The sequence below is a fragment of the Hypanus sabinus genome, chromosome 19, assembly GCF_030144855.1.
Source record: "Hypanus sabinus isolate sHypSab1 chromosome 19, sHypSab1.hap1, whole genome shotgun sequence".
NCBI classification, from domain to species: domain Eukaryota; kingdom Metazoa; phylum Chordata; class Chondrichthyes; order Myliobatiformes; family Dasyatidae; genus Hypanus; species Hypanus sabinus.
Window position 1 is genome coordinate 29,144,456 of NC_082724.1, and position 15,670 is coordinate 29,160,125.

Genomic DNA, 15,670 nt, shown 5'->3' on the forward strand with positions numbered 1-15,670 from the left:
AACAAAGGCTTCCCCCACTTCCTCTTGGAAGCCCCCACTTTGCAAAATGATATTTCTTCCAGCAATGATTGCAGGACTTTCCGTAAGCAGGACAAATTTTTTTTTGATGTGCCAACCTCCACAATTGCTGCATTTGCTGTTTGAGCCTACCTCCTTGCTTTGCTGTTGCTTTGGGAAACGTCTTGTGCTCTGTTCCTTTGTTTTCACAGCATGATTTGTTGTTCCTGCTCTGTGCATTTCCTTAGCTTGTGGTTGTGTCTCCCCACTGCCCTACACATAGCCGCAGCTTTTTGTAGCATTAACTCTTTTACATGGTGCAAGCTTTCTCTATGTCCATTATCTGGGATTCCACAAACTATTTTGCCTCTAACTCATGAGTCTCTCAGATCTCCAAACTCGTAGGACTTACTCAGTGGGTGAAGCTCAGCTAAGTATTAGTCAAAGCTAACACCTTGGTTCTGGTCACAGGAAACTAACATATCTTTAAAATGTGTTGTTTTTACTTGGGGCCAGATACTCATCAAATTTTGTCGTCAGAGTGTTCAATCTAAAGTCTGTCCCATCAATTTGAAAACTGTTAAGGATGTCCAAAGCACCTTCGCTAATTACATGTAAAAAAGATGGACACTTTCTAATATCCATCAGCCCCACCAGCTCTGCTCACTGCTAAATAAATAATGAATTGCTGTTTGAAGTGTTTCCAGTCATCAGCAAGCTGCATAGGGGCGGGAGGACTCGGATTTCTGGCATCTCGCACCTTAATCTCTTGGTGAACCTCTAGAATAATGTGGTGTGTCACCACTCTGGCCACCGACTACACTCTCTTTTTCTTTTTTCTTCCTGTCAGAAGTAGCATCTCTTTCTTAGCCGGTCACAATATTCATTTATGCTCCCTGGATTGACCTCATGCCAACTTCTGACAGCATGTTATATTTGTTCATAATAAAGACAAACAGCATGGGTAAAAATGCTAGCACATATTTTGTAGCCTGGGGAAAAGTACACACTCAGGACAACAAATACTTTTTCGGGTTTTAATTCCTTTATCTGTTTTAGAAGTTTTAGTGCTGGAAGAGGGTCTTAAAACAAAACAAACAAACTTACAACCCATTCCTGCCATTACAATCTCCGTTTAACCTTCAATCCACACACTTGTGTATCGATGAATTGCATATGCAGTATAAAAATACATAAAGAAAACCACACAAAACTAATACAGTACTAATACGGTAGTGGCAATTCTGAAGGAACGCAATACAAACAAGATTAGAATCCCCCAACCCTGTACCTTATACGTAGCAGTGAAAATATAAGCAAATACATCTCATCTAAGACGTCTACTCCCACACATGTTTAACTTCCAAACAGAGACTAAACATTCACATTATGCTGTTACATTCACAGTCAGTCATGATACTATAAAGTTAGACAAAAGGTACACTTTGGCACAACTTTGACATGATATTGCCTGGTAGTTAAATTACAGGAAGACTGACCTGCTCGGCCGGTGAGGAACTTCGCACAAGCCACGCTATCCGCGCCAATGCCTTCGCTCATGAAAATCTAAAGCATCCGCATGTAAAGCATGTCAGTTTACCTATATTCTCGATTTGCCAACAAGTATAAACAAATTCACATGGATATCGTCAACTAATGCTCACCTGTCCTCAGCATGCCCCATATTTCTGGGAGGAACTTAATCCCAAAGCTCCACCAGTTTCCTCTGCAGAAAACAAAATGGTATCCCCACTATCCCACGCGTACGTAATGACATCACCATCTCCACTTAAAGGCACAGACAACTATTCTAGCATTACCCAGATGAATGCCTGAGTACACTTTATAATGATAATGAATAGTATTCAATGGTCACCCGGTTACACATATTTGTTATTTACAGGACACTTCAGTAAAGGTTCTGCTCAAAATGCGCACATGCAACCAGCTCACTGATGTCCCCTCTGCTTCCAGGTGAACCACCCACATTGCACACAGGATCATAATAACATAAGACCCTTCTTCAGAGCTCATCAGCTCTGGTTCTCTGTAACAGAACATTGTTAGACCCTGCCTCCCAATGAATTATATCCCTCCATATGTTCTTCCCTATTTCCCATACCCAACCACGATCCTTTAAATATCTCAAGAGTGACCACTACAATGCTGTTTTCAATGAAAATGGTCCAGACGTCAACTCCGATATCTTAGAACCTTAATATTTGCAAAAAGAAGGAGTTTAAACCTGGATAGGTCCCTCGGTTTTTCTAATTGATTCTACTGGACTCTTGGTGATTTTATAGTGGGATTGAAATATGTAAGATATTAATGAATCTGGGGAACCTTTATTCCAATTCTTCTATCTCAATACAGTATACCCTTCCTCAAATGGAGAGATCAGACTAGTAGACAATGTTCTAGATATGGTGTCAGGAATTGGACCAAGATGTCTGTTCCTAAACCCAACTTATCTTACAGAAAAGACTAATTTATCATTTGTCTTCATCCTTGTTGTCTGTACTAATTAAAAGGACAGAGAATGTCCTTATAAACACCGATACTTTTCAATCTCTCACATTGTAAAAATACTCGACTTCTCTTCTATGTGGGAGATTAAGTATTTATGCGAAGATAGTTATGAATAGAACCTCCGTGAGTGTAGTATTTGAAAAAAAGCAGAATTAGTAGGATAACTACTTGTGGGTAAGAGCAAAAGAATGAGACTAATTATTCCACCAGGAGACAGCAGATGGGCAGAATGGGCACCTTCCCACACAGCAATAACTCCATAATTCCCTGGTAAGAATCAACCCTATGGTATTCCTGATTCCTGTATCATTCCTTGAAGTTTGGAAGCTAATCTCATTTTGCGTCATAACACGGCATTGTTCACTTTTTTTTAATTGCTGGAGTGCCAGTAGTTTCTTGGGACAGATTACAAACTATAATGTTCAAACACGAGGGAGGAAATCTGCAGATGCTGGAAATTCAAACAACACACACAAAATGCTGGAGGAACACAGCAGGCCAGGCAGCATCTATAAGGAGAAGCACTGTCGACGTTTTGGGCCGAGACCCTTCTTCAGGACCTTATAGAAGCTGCCTGGTCTGTTGTGTTCCACCAGCATTTTGTGTGTGTTGTTTAAACAATAATGTTCTTCATTGTTAATGACTAAATAGGATTCCAAAAACAAAGCACACAAGAATAGAGCAAATGAAATCATAAATCTGGTATCATCAAAGTTAAATGTGATCTGACCTTTCTAGGAAGAAATCTGACCTACTAAGATACACTTAATGCCAATAATTAAATTGTATTGACTAGAAAGTTTAAACAAATACTTTTGTCATGGAAATGATTGTATCATTCCTAATGGAATCAAGCTCTTACATCATGTTCAGTGTAAGTAGGTTTCCTGTGGTTACTGTCACAACAAAGAGTAACAACTACAGTATGAATCATGCATTTAGACAAAAAGATTTAATATACTTTGACTTGTAATAGTATTTTCTCACACATTTTTCTGCAGTATTAAGCTGAATACTGCATTTAGTACAACCTGTTTTGGTCACATGTTGAAGATGTGGTCTACAATTAAGCTGAATGGAAGGAGAGGTGGAAGGGATCAGACAATGTGAGGAGATTCTTTCCGGCCAAGAGGTCTGAGACTGGCTCCTCTAACTGCCTCTTCAATAAATAATTTCCCGGTTCTCTATACGGTGCCAATTCCTGTCCTTCTTCAGCAGACACAATGATGCAACCACAGAATCAAAGACCAAACCAAATCAAAGCTCCAAACCATTTTTATGCGACCAATCATATCAAAAATGTATACACACATCAGATATTGACTCCCGCGGACAGCTGCTGGCTTCCTTTGCCTGTCCAAATACTCTCACAAGGCTCTCTTCTAACAGCTGCACCCCCTGGAGGACCTGGAAGGAGACCTCAGGCCTCACACTCTCATCATGAGCATCTGAAGCCTGGTCTGGCTACAGGCACCAAATTGGTAGTGGAGGGAGCACAAATGCCCCGAGTGCATTGATTTGCGCCTCATAATCCCGGTTGCCTTTCCCAAATGAAGGCCCCTCAGAAATCTTAGTAATTGTTGGAGGGAAGATTGTGGGTCTGAGATGGTATACGCAATTGCAAGAGATCTATGCCAGTATCCAATATCACACTGGCACTGTTGAAATTGCCAAGCTGCTGATTGGCCTGGCCTGAGTGCTGATAGAGACTGGCAGAACGTTTATACAGATGGCTGCCCTCTGTAGATGTTTCAACGGAAATGCAGGATGGCCCATCTTTCCGAGTTAATGAGGCTTTGATGCTTATTCCCCACCTTCATAGAACTGCCGCCTGCATTTGTGTTCCCACCTTCTGCAACCCATAGCTGTTTTGCAAACCAACATCCTCAGTCATAAATAGTCAAAGTAGGGTCAATATTTTGTATTGCACTGTCCTGCTGCCACAAAACAACAAATTTCACAACTAATGCCAGAGATATTGAGCCTGATTCTGAGTCATTTGCCTTTATTGGTTTTGCCATTGAAATAATTGGATTTAACTAATGAACACACTACTATTTAAAGTATATTAACAATTCAGTAGGGTGGTTGCAGCCAGTTATTTTTTGGCATAATTCATTTAATTAGCATTTAGGGCAAAGACTCTATGTCCTTATTTACAAAACAAATAATGAGATCTCAAGACAGCTGGTCTTCAATCACCATCTTGAACACTGCTGAACAAACATTTGTGAATTTGCATCAGATACCCCAACTAGTGTCATTAATTCAAACACAAAATTCGTGACCTTGAGCTCAAGAATTTCGTAGCTGAGCTTCAGGTGACTGTAAGAATCTGACGGCTTTCTCCCGTAATCACTAGTGTGATAAGTTTCGAACCCAGTCCCACACTATTCAGTTGACTCTTAAATGACCTCATGCCAATCACAAATGATAATAACGTGCTTCCTCAGTCACTAACAGAAGAGACACAACTGGTATTCTAATTACACAAACGCGAGGAAGTATGCAGATGCTGGAAATTCAAGCAACACACACAAAATGCTGGTGGAACGCAGCAGGCCAGGCAGCACCTATAGGAAGAAGTACTGCCGACGTTTCGGGCCGAGACCCTTTGTCAGGACTAACTGAAAGAAGAAATAGTAAGAGATTTGAAAGTGGGAGGGGAACAGCACCTTATATTCTGTCAGGGTAGCCTCCAACCTGAATGCATGAACATTGATTTCTCTAACTTCTGTTAATGCCCCTCCTCCCCTTCTTACCCCATCCCTTATTTACATTATTATTCCCCTTTTTTTTCTCTCTCTCTCTGGCCCTCACACAATAACTCCTTGCCTCCTCTCCATCTTCCACTGGTGCTCCCCTCCCCCTTTCTTTCTCCCTAGGCCTCCCATCCCATGATCCTCTGTATCCCTTCTCCTGCTGTGTATCCCTTTTGCCAATCAACTTTCCAGCTCTTAGCTTCATCCCTCCCCCTCCGGTTACCTATCATTTTGGATCTCCCCCTCCCTCTCCCACTTTCAAATTTCTTACTATCTCTTCTTTCAGTTAGTCCTGACGAAGAGTCTCGGCCCAAAACGTCGACTGTACTTCTTCCTATAGATGCTGCCTGGCCTGTTGCATTCCACCAGCATTTTGTGTGTGTTGCCGTATTCTAATCACATGTTTTAAAACATGGTTAAAAAAGCTAAAGGTAGAGAAGTCACCATGAATCATAGGATGGAAATTCTGCTTTCATCCCTTTTATTTTTGTGTTACTATGTGATAAATTATCCCTTCCATAATGGCAGTTACTATCAACTGCAGAGTGAAATTATCCTTTCATGGTGATACCTGGTTGCAGTGTGCAACAGTGGACTCGGGATAATTAAGCACTACTTTTCAATAAAACTGTTTCATATTGATGTTATCTTATCCCACAGGATCACAGCCATTATCTAAAATTAATAAATCATGTAGATTATTTGGAATTGATAATATGCCAAATTCTTGCTGTGATGAATGCAGTAAATAGAATAAATTATTCAGATATGGAGATCATTTTGACCTGTGTTATGTCAGATTTAATGACACTTTTATTGCCTATGGCCCTTGCAAACTTTGCCAATCTAATTGATAGTTGAGGGCACATTTAGAATTTATGTTTTGTAGAGAGTGTTGTGAAATATTATCATGCTTCTTCTTCATGCTGCATGCATAATATTTGTAGCATCTTTATCTAACCATGACCATGCTGCTGAGCGATAGAAGTCTTTGAAACTATCCAGTATCAAACCAACGGTTATATAAGTTTTACCAGAAGATCCACTTACAGGTACTTAGAGCATAAGGCCATAAGACGTTGGAGAGAATTAGGCCATTCAGCCCATCGAGTGCCCTGCCATTCCATCATGGCGGATCCTGGATCCCACTCAACCCCATACACTCATTATTTAACAAACCAACAGTATTAAGGATCTCATTCGTAAACTCTGTCTCCTGGCAAAGAAAGGTCATTTTTGTCAGCCAGCGAATCCCATAAAGTACCTGTAAATCCAATATTGTTAACACAATGATATCTTTCCTTCTTCCTTGAATTGAGCTGTTTTTCTGATTGCTCATTCTAAATGATAATTTCAACCTTCATTAAGCTGCTGATGAGGTGACACCAAGTTTTAATAGAATCCATCTTTATAAGGCTCTGATGCAAATTCCCATCCAGTTTGGTTGACTAATTCATAAATATATTATGGCTTATTGTAGAAAAATGGAATTATGATTCTTGTTTCAAACTGATGTTACCTGTTGAAAAATGATTACTTTGATATGATTTACTTTTCTCAGTATATTTTTGTAAGGAAATATATTGAGCATGAAAATAAGTCAGTATTTTTATATTGCTTCAGTGGCTTATTAATGCAATAAATTGTTTTAAGTTTCAAATCTTGGTAGAACTTTTACAGCTTTTCTGCAGCAAAACAACTCATCTCCCCATGACCTATCTACCAAATCCCATGTGACATAACTCATGTGACTTTTAATGAGAGCCAGAGGTATTCCAACTCTCCTAAACTGTTTTGATTGTAAACCCCTCAATACATGACAATGTTCCAAGAAAATGAAATAATGGAAGTGAAAAAAAATCTTAAGTATGACTTTCTGTTAAGTGCTTGTTTAAGATCTTCATCTTCACATCTGCAACTTTATACCTTTGACATTGAATTCATAAGATTTAATATCGTACTGATGTTACTCGTTATCTTTCAGATTGATTTACCAGGATGTAAGTAGTACATTACCAGAGACGTAATCAGTCCCATGATATTGTCTCATAATGTACAAATAATGAGAATGTGTAATACTAGAATGTATGCATGAAGTACAGTGACCTGCATGATTATAGACATAGTGCCAGCAGGTGAGATCAGGCTAGGTAGCTGTTTGACAGGCACAATGGACTGAATGGCCTAATTCAACACCGCATATTTGCTATCATTGTATGACTTCTGAACCCAAACTGGATCCCATGCTTTCCTATGAATCCTTCTCCCAATATTTCATATGGATCATGAATCACATTGCTGTAAGCCTCTGAGCTGAACAATGAGGATTGTTTGGATCATGGCAAGTCCAGTAGATAACCAGTTCAACTTTACACAACTTAAATAAAGAATGGTGTTGCTGGTATGTTACTGTGTTCTGAACATTATTCACTGGTGTGAATCTGCACCTGAAAATGGTAGCAGCTCTAAATGAGTTAGAGTGCTTGTGCAATGGTTTCACGTAAGGAAATTGTTCTGCTCCTGTGTTTGATATTGAAATGTGATATTGATCAATGTCCATTCTGACTCTACCATAGAGGCCAGAAAGCCTCAGGTAATTAGGTGAAGTGGTAGTGGTAGAAGGAATGGGCTGAGGTGAATTCAACAAGAGAAGATCTAAGCCAATGGACGCAAGAGTTGCAAGTGTAATGAAGCTACACTTATGGACAAGGTCAGTAAATACATCATCAAAGTATATCTCATATTAATGCATCATTAGCTTCACGCAGTGCTTAGAAGAACTCCAATAGCTCATGTTGACAATAGTTGTTGGTTGTTAATCCTGCTGTTCCTTTGACTGTTTGAAGGCCGCAGACAGAGCAAGTACAAGCACTAATTTGTCCCCAGTTTTTTCTACTCACTGTAATCTTTACCTGTGCTTTTCTTCCCTTCAGTTAGCCTGGGTCTCTCCACAGCAAGACAGTCCTAACATCATAATCACCACTCAGATACTGACACTTGATTTTCTGCAGATGTTAGTTCAGAGACTGGTGAATGGCGAATCTCTGTTGAGAGGAAGAGAAGGGGAAAGAGGAAAGAAAAGAGGAGGTGGAAAAGAAAGAAGAAGCAAGGATAAAGAAGAGGAGGTAGAGAAAAAAGAAGAAGGGTTGCAGACTAAGAGGAGGATAAAGGAAAGAAGATGATGACTCAATTGAGGACGGCAGTGTGATGCTTAGTAGCCTTAACCAAGATGCCAAACTCACACAGTAATTAAATCACAAAGTGGAAACCTGACTTGGTCATGCTGGTATATTGTTTCTCCTGTTAACTTTTTGATTATTCATCCAAAGAATGTGAAGATCAATATAAAGGTCAGTATTTTTTCTGCATATTTAACCACTCTTATGCACGTGATGGTGACCCACTGCCTTGAATCAATGCAGTGCTTCTGCTGAAGGTACAGAACTTCCGCAACATTGTTGGGTAGCAAACTCCAGGATTAAAACCCAGCAAGAACAATGTGTCCAGATGTGCATGATCTAGAAAAGCAGCTACACTTGGTGATGTTCCTGCAAGGTAATTGCCTGCAACCTTCAACATGATAGAAATCCCAAATTCAAAAGAGATACTGTTCTATTTAATAACCCTAATCCGAGTTGCGCACACAATGCATAATAGGGCCTTAGGGAGTGTTTAGGAAAGAAAGACCCTAGCACAGAAGTCCAAGACTCCCTGAAGATATAAATGGTGATGAGAAACAGAAATGTGCTATTTGTTTTCATTAGCCGACAGCATAGAACATAAGAGCAAAATGTTAAAAGCATAGGTTTATTAACACTTCCTAGCTGCTAAAAGTTTGCAACTGCTTGTCACACAACAGCAAGGAATTACAGTAGCTGCAAAGGAGATTCAGCAGCGTGCTTCCTGGCATGGAGGGTTTTAGTTACAGGGAGAGTTTGTATTGTTGGGTTAGTTTCCCTTCGAGCAGTGGAGGCTGAGGGAGAACCTGAGAGAAATAGTGAGGGGCATGGAAAGGGTAGCGAGGAGGAAACATCTTTCCCACAACAGAGTTATGCAAAAGTAGAGGACATAGGATTAGAGCAAGGAGGAAGAGGTTTAGTTGGAATTTCAGTTCCTTTTCACCTGGAAGGTGATTAGAATCTAAAATACACTGCCTGAGTGGTGGTGGAGACAGAGACTCTTTGTGGTGAACTACGTATACCTGTCTGGACACACAGACCCCTGTATAAAGGCGATCAAGGCCTAAGCCCGGCCTCTCAGTCTCCAGGATGTAGTATGGTGGTCACTCACTGCTTGTTCCTTCTTCCAGTCAATAAAAGCTGATATCTCGCCTTCACGTCTCAGAGTGAGTTATTGATGGTGCATCACTCTTACAACATTTAAGGGGCATCTGGAAGAATAAATAAGACAGACCAGGTGTTGGTGAATGGATTTAGTTATAGATGGTCCTCATGGACATGGTGCATCAAAAGACGTGTGTGTGTGTGTGTGTGTGTGTGTGTGTGTGTGTGTCTGATTTCATGTTCCTATATCATCTAATTCTCCTTTCTTTCAATGATTCAATGAGTGAAGATTCACAGAGCCCACCTGACAGAACTGATATGAGGCACATGCATTTTTTTCTATGGTGAGGCAACAGCTGAACATATTGTGCGAGGTGTTGTTGACTATTCACTAGACCGTGACGCACAGGAGTTAGAATTCTCTTCCCCATGGTGTTACATTGCCGGCAACCGTGGCCCATTGCTTTATTTATTTAGATAGATAGATGCTTTATTGATCCCAAAGGAAATTACAGTGTCACAGTAGCATTACAAGTGCACAGATACACAATTTACACATATTAGCAGAGAATTAAGCAGGAATAAAAAAATAGTCTAACAGGAGGATGTCATCACTTCTCTGGCTATAGGTTGACTCATTATAGAGCCTAGTGGCAGAGGGTAGAGGCTCATATAATGCTCTTTGTAACAATGAAGTTGTCTTAGTCTACTTCTAAAAGTGCTCCTCTGCTCAGCCAAGGTGGCAGGCAGAGGGTGAGAAACACTGTCCAGAATTGCCATGAGATTTCCATAGGGTCCTCTGTTCTGCCACAACCTCCAGTGTGTCCAGTTTGACTCCAATTACAGAGCCATCCTTTCTAATTAGTGTATTGAGTCTTTCGGCATCACCAGTGTTGATGCCATTGCCCCTGCACACCTCTGCATAAAAGCTTATACTGGCAACAACAGATTGGTAGAACATGTGAAGGAGAGGCCTGCATACTCCAAAGGACCTCATCTCCTCAGGATGGAGAGGCGACTCTAGAGATACAGCACAAGCCACACCCCCCCCCCCCCAAGCAGCCCACCGGCTTAACCCCAGCCCCAGCCTAATCTTGGGGCAAGTTACAATGAAAAATTAACCTACTAACCGATATGTCTTTGACTGTGAGGGGAATCCAGGGTACCTGGAGGAAATTGTAACGTTCCACAGGGAGGATGTACAAACTCCTTACAGAGGATGCCGGAATAGAACTCCAAACTTAGACATCTCGAGTTGTAATGGCCTCGTACTAACCATTACACAATTGCAGTTCCTGATTTTCTCTTCTTATTCCTGTCACTACTTTTTGTCATCTCTTAGATTCATATTCAGGAGTTGTGGGGAGGGGGGTGGTTTCTACAATATCTCACTGCAGGATGCAGCTTTCCTTTTTTATATTAGAGACTGATAGATATTGCATGTCACAACCACTTCTTATTTGAATGGTTTCTCTGCCTTTAGTGTAACTGAACAGACTACTAAATTTCCATTGGTGCCACTAGCCCTTGATGAACTTTGTCCCACAAACATCAGACCTATCTCTTCCCTTTCCCAGAGATTTTGAAAACACAGAGAGGGTCGGGGTAAATTAAGAGGACCATATTCTAAAAAAGGCAGCCTTCAGCAAAGTGTCCCCAAGGAGCTAGGGAAGAATTATCAGCAAACCCACGCCGGTATTATCACCGTAGATCAGATACAGAAATGTCTGACCTAAGCCGGGTGACTTTGATCTGCAAGTTGAACACTATCATTCTATTTTAAAATTTTCACCTAATGATCAAAGCTTATGAAGAACTATGCAGCAGTACAGTAGAAATGGGGAAAAAAAATCAGTAAAGTAATGAGAATGGCATTAGAGTGTGGGCACATCCCCAAGGAATGCAATCTGCACAGAATCTGCTAAATAATCCAGTACGATTTGATTTATTATAAATGAGTTCAGTATAAAGATGAGCAATGAAATTCTAATACAATCTTCTATAAATTGTCACAAATAATTGGCTTTAGTTAGCAATGGCTTTTAAGCTCTTTTGAATTATTTCAATTTTACATGAACAATTAAGATTATTCTAATAACCTTGCTTGTGGATATTTACACTTATCTGAACACTCATCTGATATGAAGGCCAGAAATATTTTCAGACTAAACCTTCTAACAAATAATTCATTGTTAATAATGAAAGTTTATAATGAAAATTTAATTGCCAATATGTTCCAGAAACTGATCTCCGGTATATACTATCTACTAAGATATTAAAATTTATTTTACAAAGCTTTCAGAAATATCATGTTATTAACTTTTAACATTGCCAATGAGAAAGAAAAAGAGATGAGTATGAAATGGGCTGACTTGTTATCACCTACTTGAACCAGTTTATTTCCAATGTTCTTCAAGATCGTCTTTAATAATCAGCAGCATAAAAAACATGATTATTATGTTGATTTTGACTCCAAGGCTACATTAGATATCATTGATAAGGTAACTTGGAGCCACAATGCATTGCTAACCTTTACCTATTTTATTCAGTGTTAGCTGCAACTAAAATTCTTGTCCCCACAGTTTCAGTATCCAGCAGGAGCTAACCCCAGTGTTGATTGCATTAACGAATTACCACATAGTCCAATTACATGAGTAACTGGTCAGATTCAGTGGATTACACTGCTGGAAGCCTGAACAAAATAAAAGACTGCTACATTAAGGCTGCAGCATGTGTGGTTACCATCATCATAGTGCTCAAGAGGGCAACAGTAACCTGTCTCAACAACTACCATCCAGTGGCACAGCCCTCAATAATAATGAAGAGCTTTGAACAGCTGGTTATGCATTGCACTAAAACCCATCTTCCTGCTATATTGGACCCTTTCCGGCTGGCTTTTCATTTAAATTGGTCAATTAACGATGCCATAGCCTCGGCATTCCACTCCATCCTGTCCCACATAGAAAATTGTGCCTCATTTGTGGTGTTCATTGTCTTCAGCTCAGCGTTCAATATGATCATCCCTCAGAAGCTGGTGGGTGAACTGTCCTCATTGGGTCTCAACACCTCTCTCTGTAACTGGATCCTCGATTTCTGAACAGTGTGATAGATATTCACTCCTTGTCTTTTTTTTTTGCCAGCTTTGCTTTCTAAAGACAGCATCTCGTAAGATGAAACAGTTGCAAGTAACCTTCCAACTAACAGCTTGTTTAACTTCTGGTCATAAGTAGGAATCAATCTTCAGTTCTTAAAGTGTGAATGTAAAGTAGTGGTCACCAACCTTTTTAAGCCCAACATCCCCTACCTTCGCCTTAGTGGAAGGCAAGATCAGCCCCAGATCAATTAGTTACACGCATGCACAGCTGGGCAGAAAAGACCAGAAGTAAAACCCCGCAACCCGGAAGTAGAAATAATGTATAAACACCAGGTATACCCACCCTTTTCTTGCACCGTGGACCGGTTTAGTATTGACAATATTCTTGCAGACAGGCCGATGGGGGCAGGGTGGTGTTAAGCACGACTAGAATACAGCGATACTCGAAACGGGTTCCTTATGTCCGGTCTATTCCGCAATTTAGTTTTCGTGTCTCTCAGCACTTAGCTTCTGTCCCGCTTGCTCACAATTTTTTCCACTGGGAAAACTCAACAGGTTTGTCTTTAAGTGCAGGGTGCTTGGACTCAGGGAACCGAAGCAGTTTTGAGGGCTTCATTGCCTCATTAGACAGCCTCCAGGCCTGAACTGCAACCTCCCGCCCGCCCGCCACCAGACGCCTTAGCCAGTGCGGCTGGTGGTGGGTGGAGTGAGAGGACAAGGTAAGAGCCAGAGGTCCCTGCGCCAGGACCACGGTGGTCGCAGTCCAGAGAGAGTGACCGACCGAGCGAGGAGTGCGACAGGGCACCCACCTGCCCCCCTCGTAGGATCTCTTGGCCGACAAAAGTTTGCTTCAGTAGATCGCAGCGAGACAGCTGCTCTGCTACTTACGAAACCCAGAGCCCGAATTAGGTCGTCTGCGACTATTTTAGCACTGGGTTCCCCACGAACATTCGGCGTGGTAAAACAGGTTTAGAGGCCACACCCATCTGTCAATGCTCTGGGCCAGTAGCAACGGCACTTCCCGCCGGCCATGCAAGGCACCCAGTGTGATGCACCATCAATAACTCACTCTGAGACGTAAGGCGAGATATCGGCTTTTATTGACTGGAAGAAGGAACAAGTAGTGAGTGACCACCATACTACATCCTGGAGACTGAGAGGCCGGGCTCAGGCCTTGATTACCTTTATACAGGGGTCTGTGGGAGGAGCCACAGGAGCAGTCAGCAGGGGGCGTGTCCAGACAGGTATATGTAGTTCACCACACAGTGATCCCTGGTGCGAGGGTATCACTGCGTTTAGGCAACTGATGACCTCGCGTAGGTAATGACCTCGTTCAAGTTCAACAGTGGGCGTGACAGGGAGTGAGGAAAGATGCAGCTGACTCATACCATTTCCTCATGGCCCGGTGGTTGGGGACCACTGAAGTACACTGTGTAGTACGGGGGAGCTACACGCATGCACACCGGGCAGAAAGAATGGAACTAAAACCCCACAACCCAGGAACAATCTCTCAACAATACTTGCGTAGTTATTTTTCTTTTTTTTCAGGATCTACTGGGAAAGTCTCAAAGATCGACCAGTCCATCGTGATTGATGGGTTGGCGACCACTATTGTAAAGCAGTCTTCATAGAACCGCTTTGCAAACAGGCTTTGTGTTTTGAAGACGCTCTGTCTGCAAAAAGTCACCTCGACCTGCTTTATTATTGATCAAGAGTAGAGTATAGGACAATGGGTTGGTTAATTTGAGTTTTTTCAAACAGACAAGCTGACTCTTATGTTGCTTAGTTCAAGCTAGCTTGCAGAACCAGATGGATAACATCATTTAGAATGTCAAAAACTGTTATGTTTATAACTTTAAAGGTTTATGTACTCAAAAGTTAGCTTAACAGTATTAATGGTAGCTAGCTAAGATCTATGTCTCCAAAAAATGCTTTTAGACCATCTGAGCTAAAAGGATATCTGAAGAAATGCCACATGTTTGTGAAGTCATTCAAGTGGCTGGAAAGGGTATTAAATTCAGTTCAGGGCACATTTGGAATGAGGTAAGCAACATCAGGAACATGGAAGAATTAGAATCCATTCCCCTGGCTTTGATCTGTAAGACATCTTGTTTGACTGCATCTTTAATGTGTATTTTCAGTTCATATAAATTTTGGAAATTCCTTGTCCTTTATGTTTTATGCTTTATCTTTTGAGTCTAACAAAAGTGTAATGTTTTAGGTTTAGGAAATGGTTTGAGTTATAAAAATGTTTTTTTAATTTGGAAATGGTTTACAATGTTTCAAGATTCAAGACAATGATTCAATGATTCAAGATAAGATAGAAATCCTCTGAGAGTTTCAGGTGTGTTTTGTGGATTTAAATTTGTATCACTATGCATAATTTAACTGTGTTTTAAGCTACTTTGTATCTCTGCCTTGGTAGAGAGAAGGAACCCACTACTTGAATAGTGGTTGTTGGCAGTTAAACTTGCCATGAACAATAAACAGGGAGGTGAACTAGTGTTTGAAGATTGGGTAGTTACAGTATAATCTCACTTTAGTGAGAGGGCTTATGGCTATTTATACCTGATAGGACTTAAGGTCTTCATTTAAGTTTAGACCTTTGTGGTAAGCAAGCCCAATACATCACAACAGAAAGGCCACAGTCAATCTGTGTTAGCAAAAACATCTTTAGCTCTATTACGCTGAGCACCAGTGCATCCCAGAGCTGTTCACATCACTGAGGCATGACTGCACTGCTAGATCCAGCTCAAACCCAATCGTCAAGTTCACTGGTAGCACCACGGTGGTTGGATTCATCAGCAATGGTGACAAGACGGCATACAGAGAAGGGGTAGAGCTGCTGGTAGGATGATGCAAGCACAACAACTTGAGTCTCAATTTTGTCAGGACCAAAGATATTATTGTGTACTTCAGAAATGTGCAGGCTGACCACTCCCCATGGCACATACATGGTTCTTCCATGGACAGAGTTAGGAGCACCAAGTTTCTGAGGGTGTACA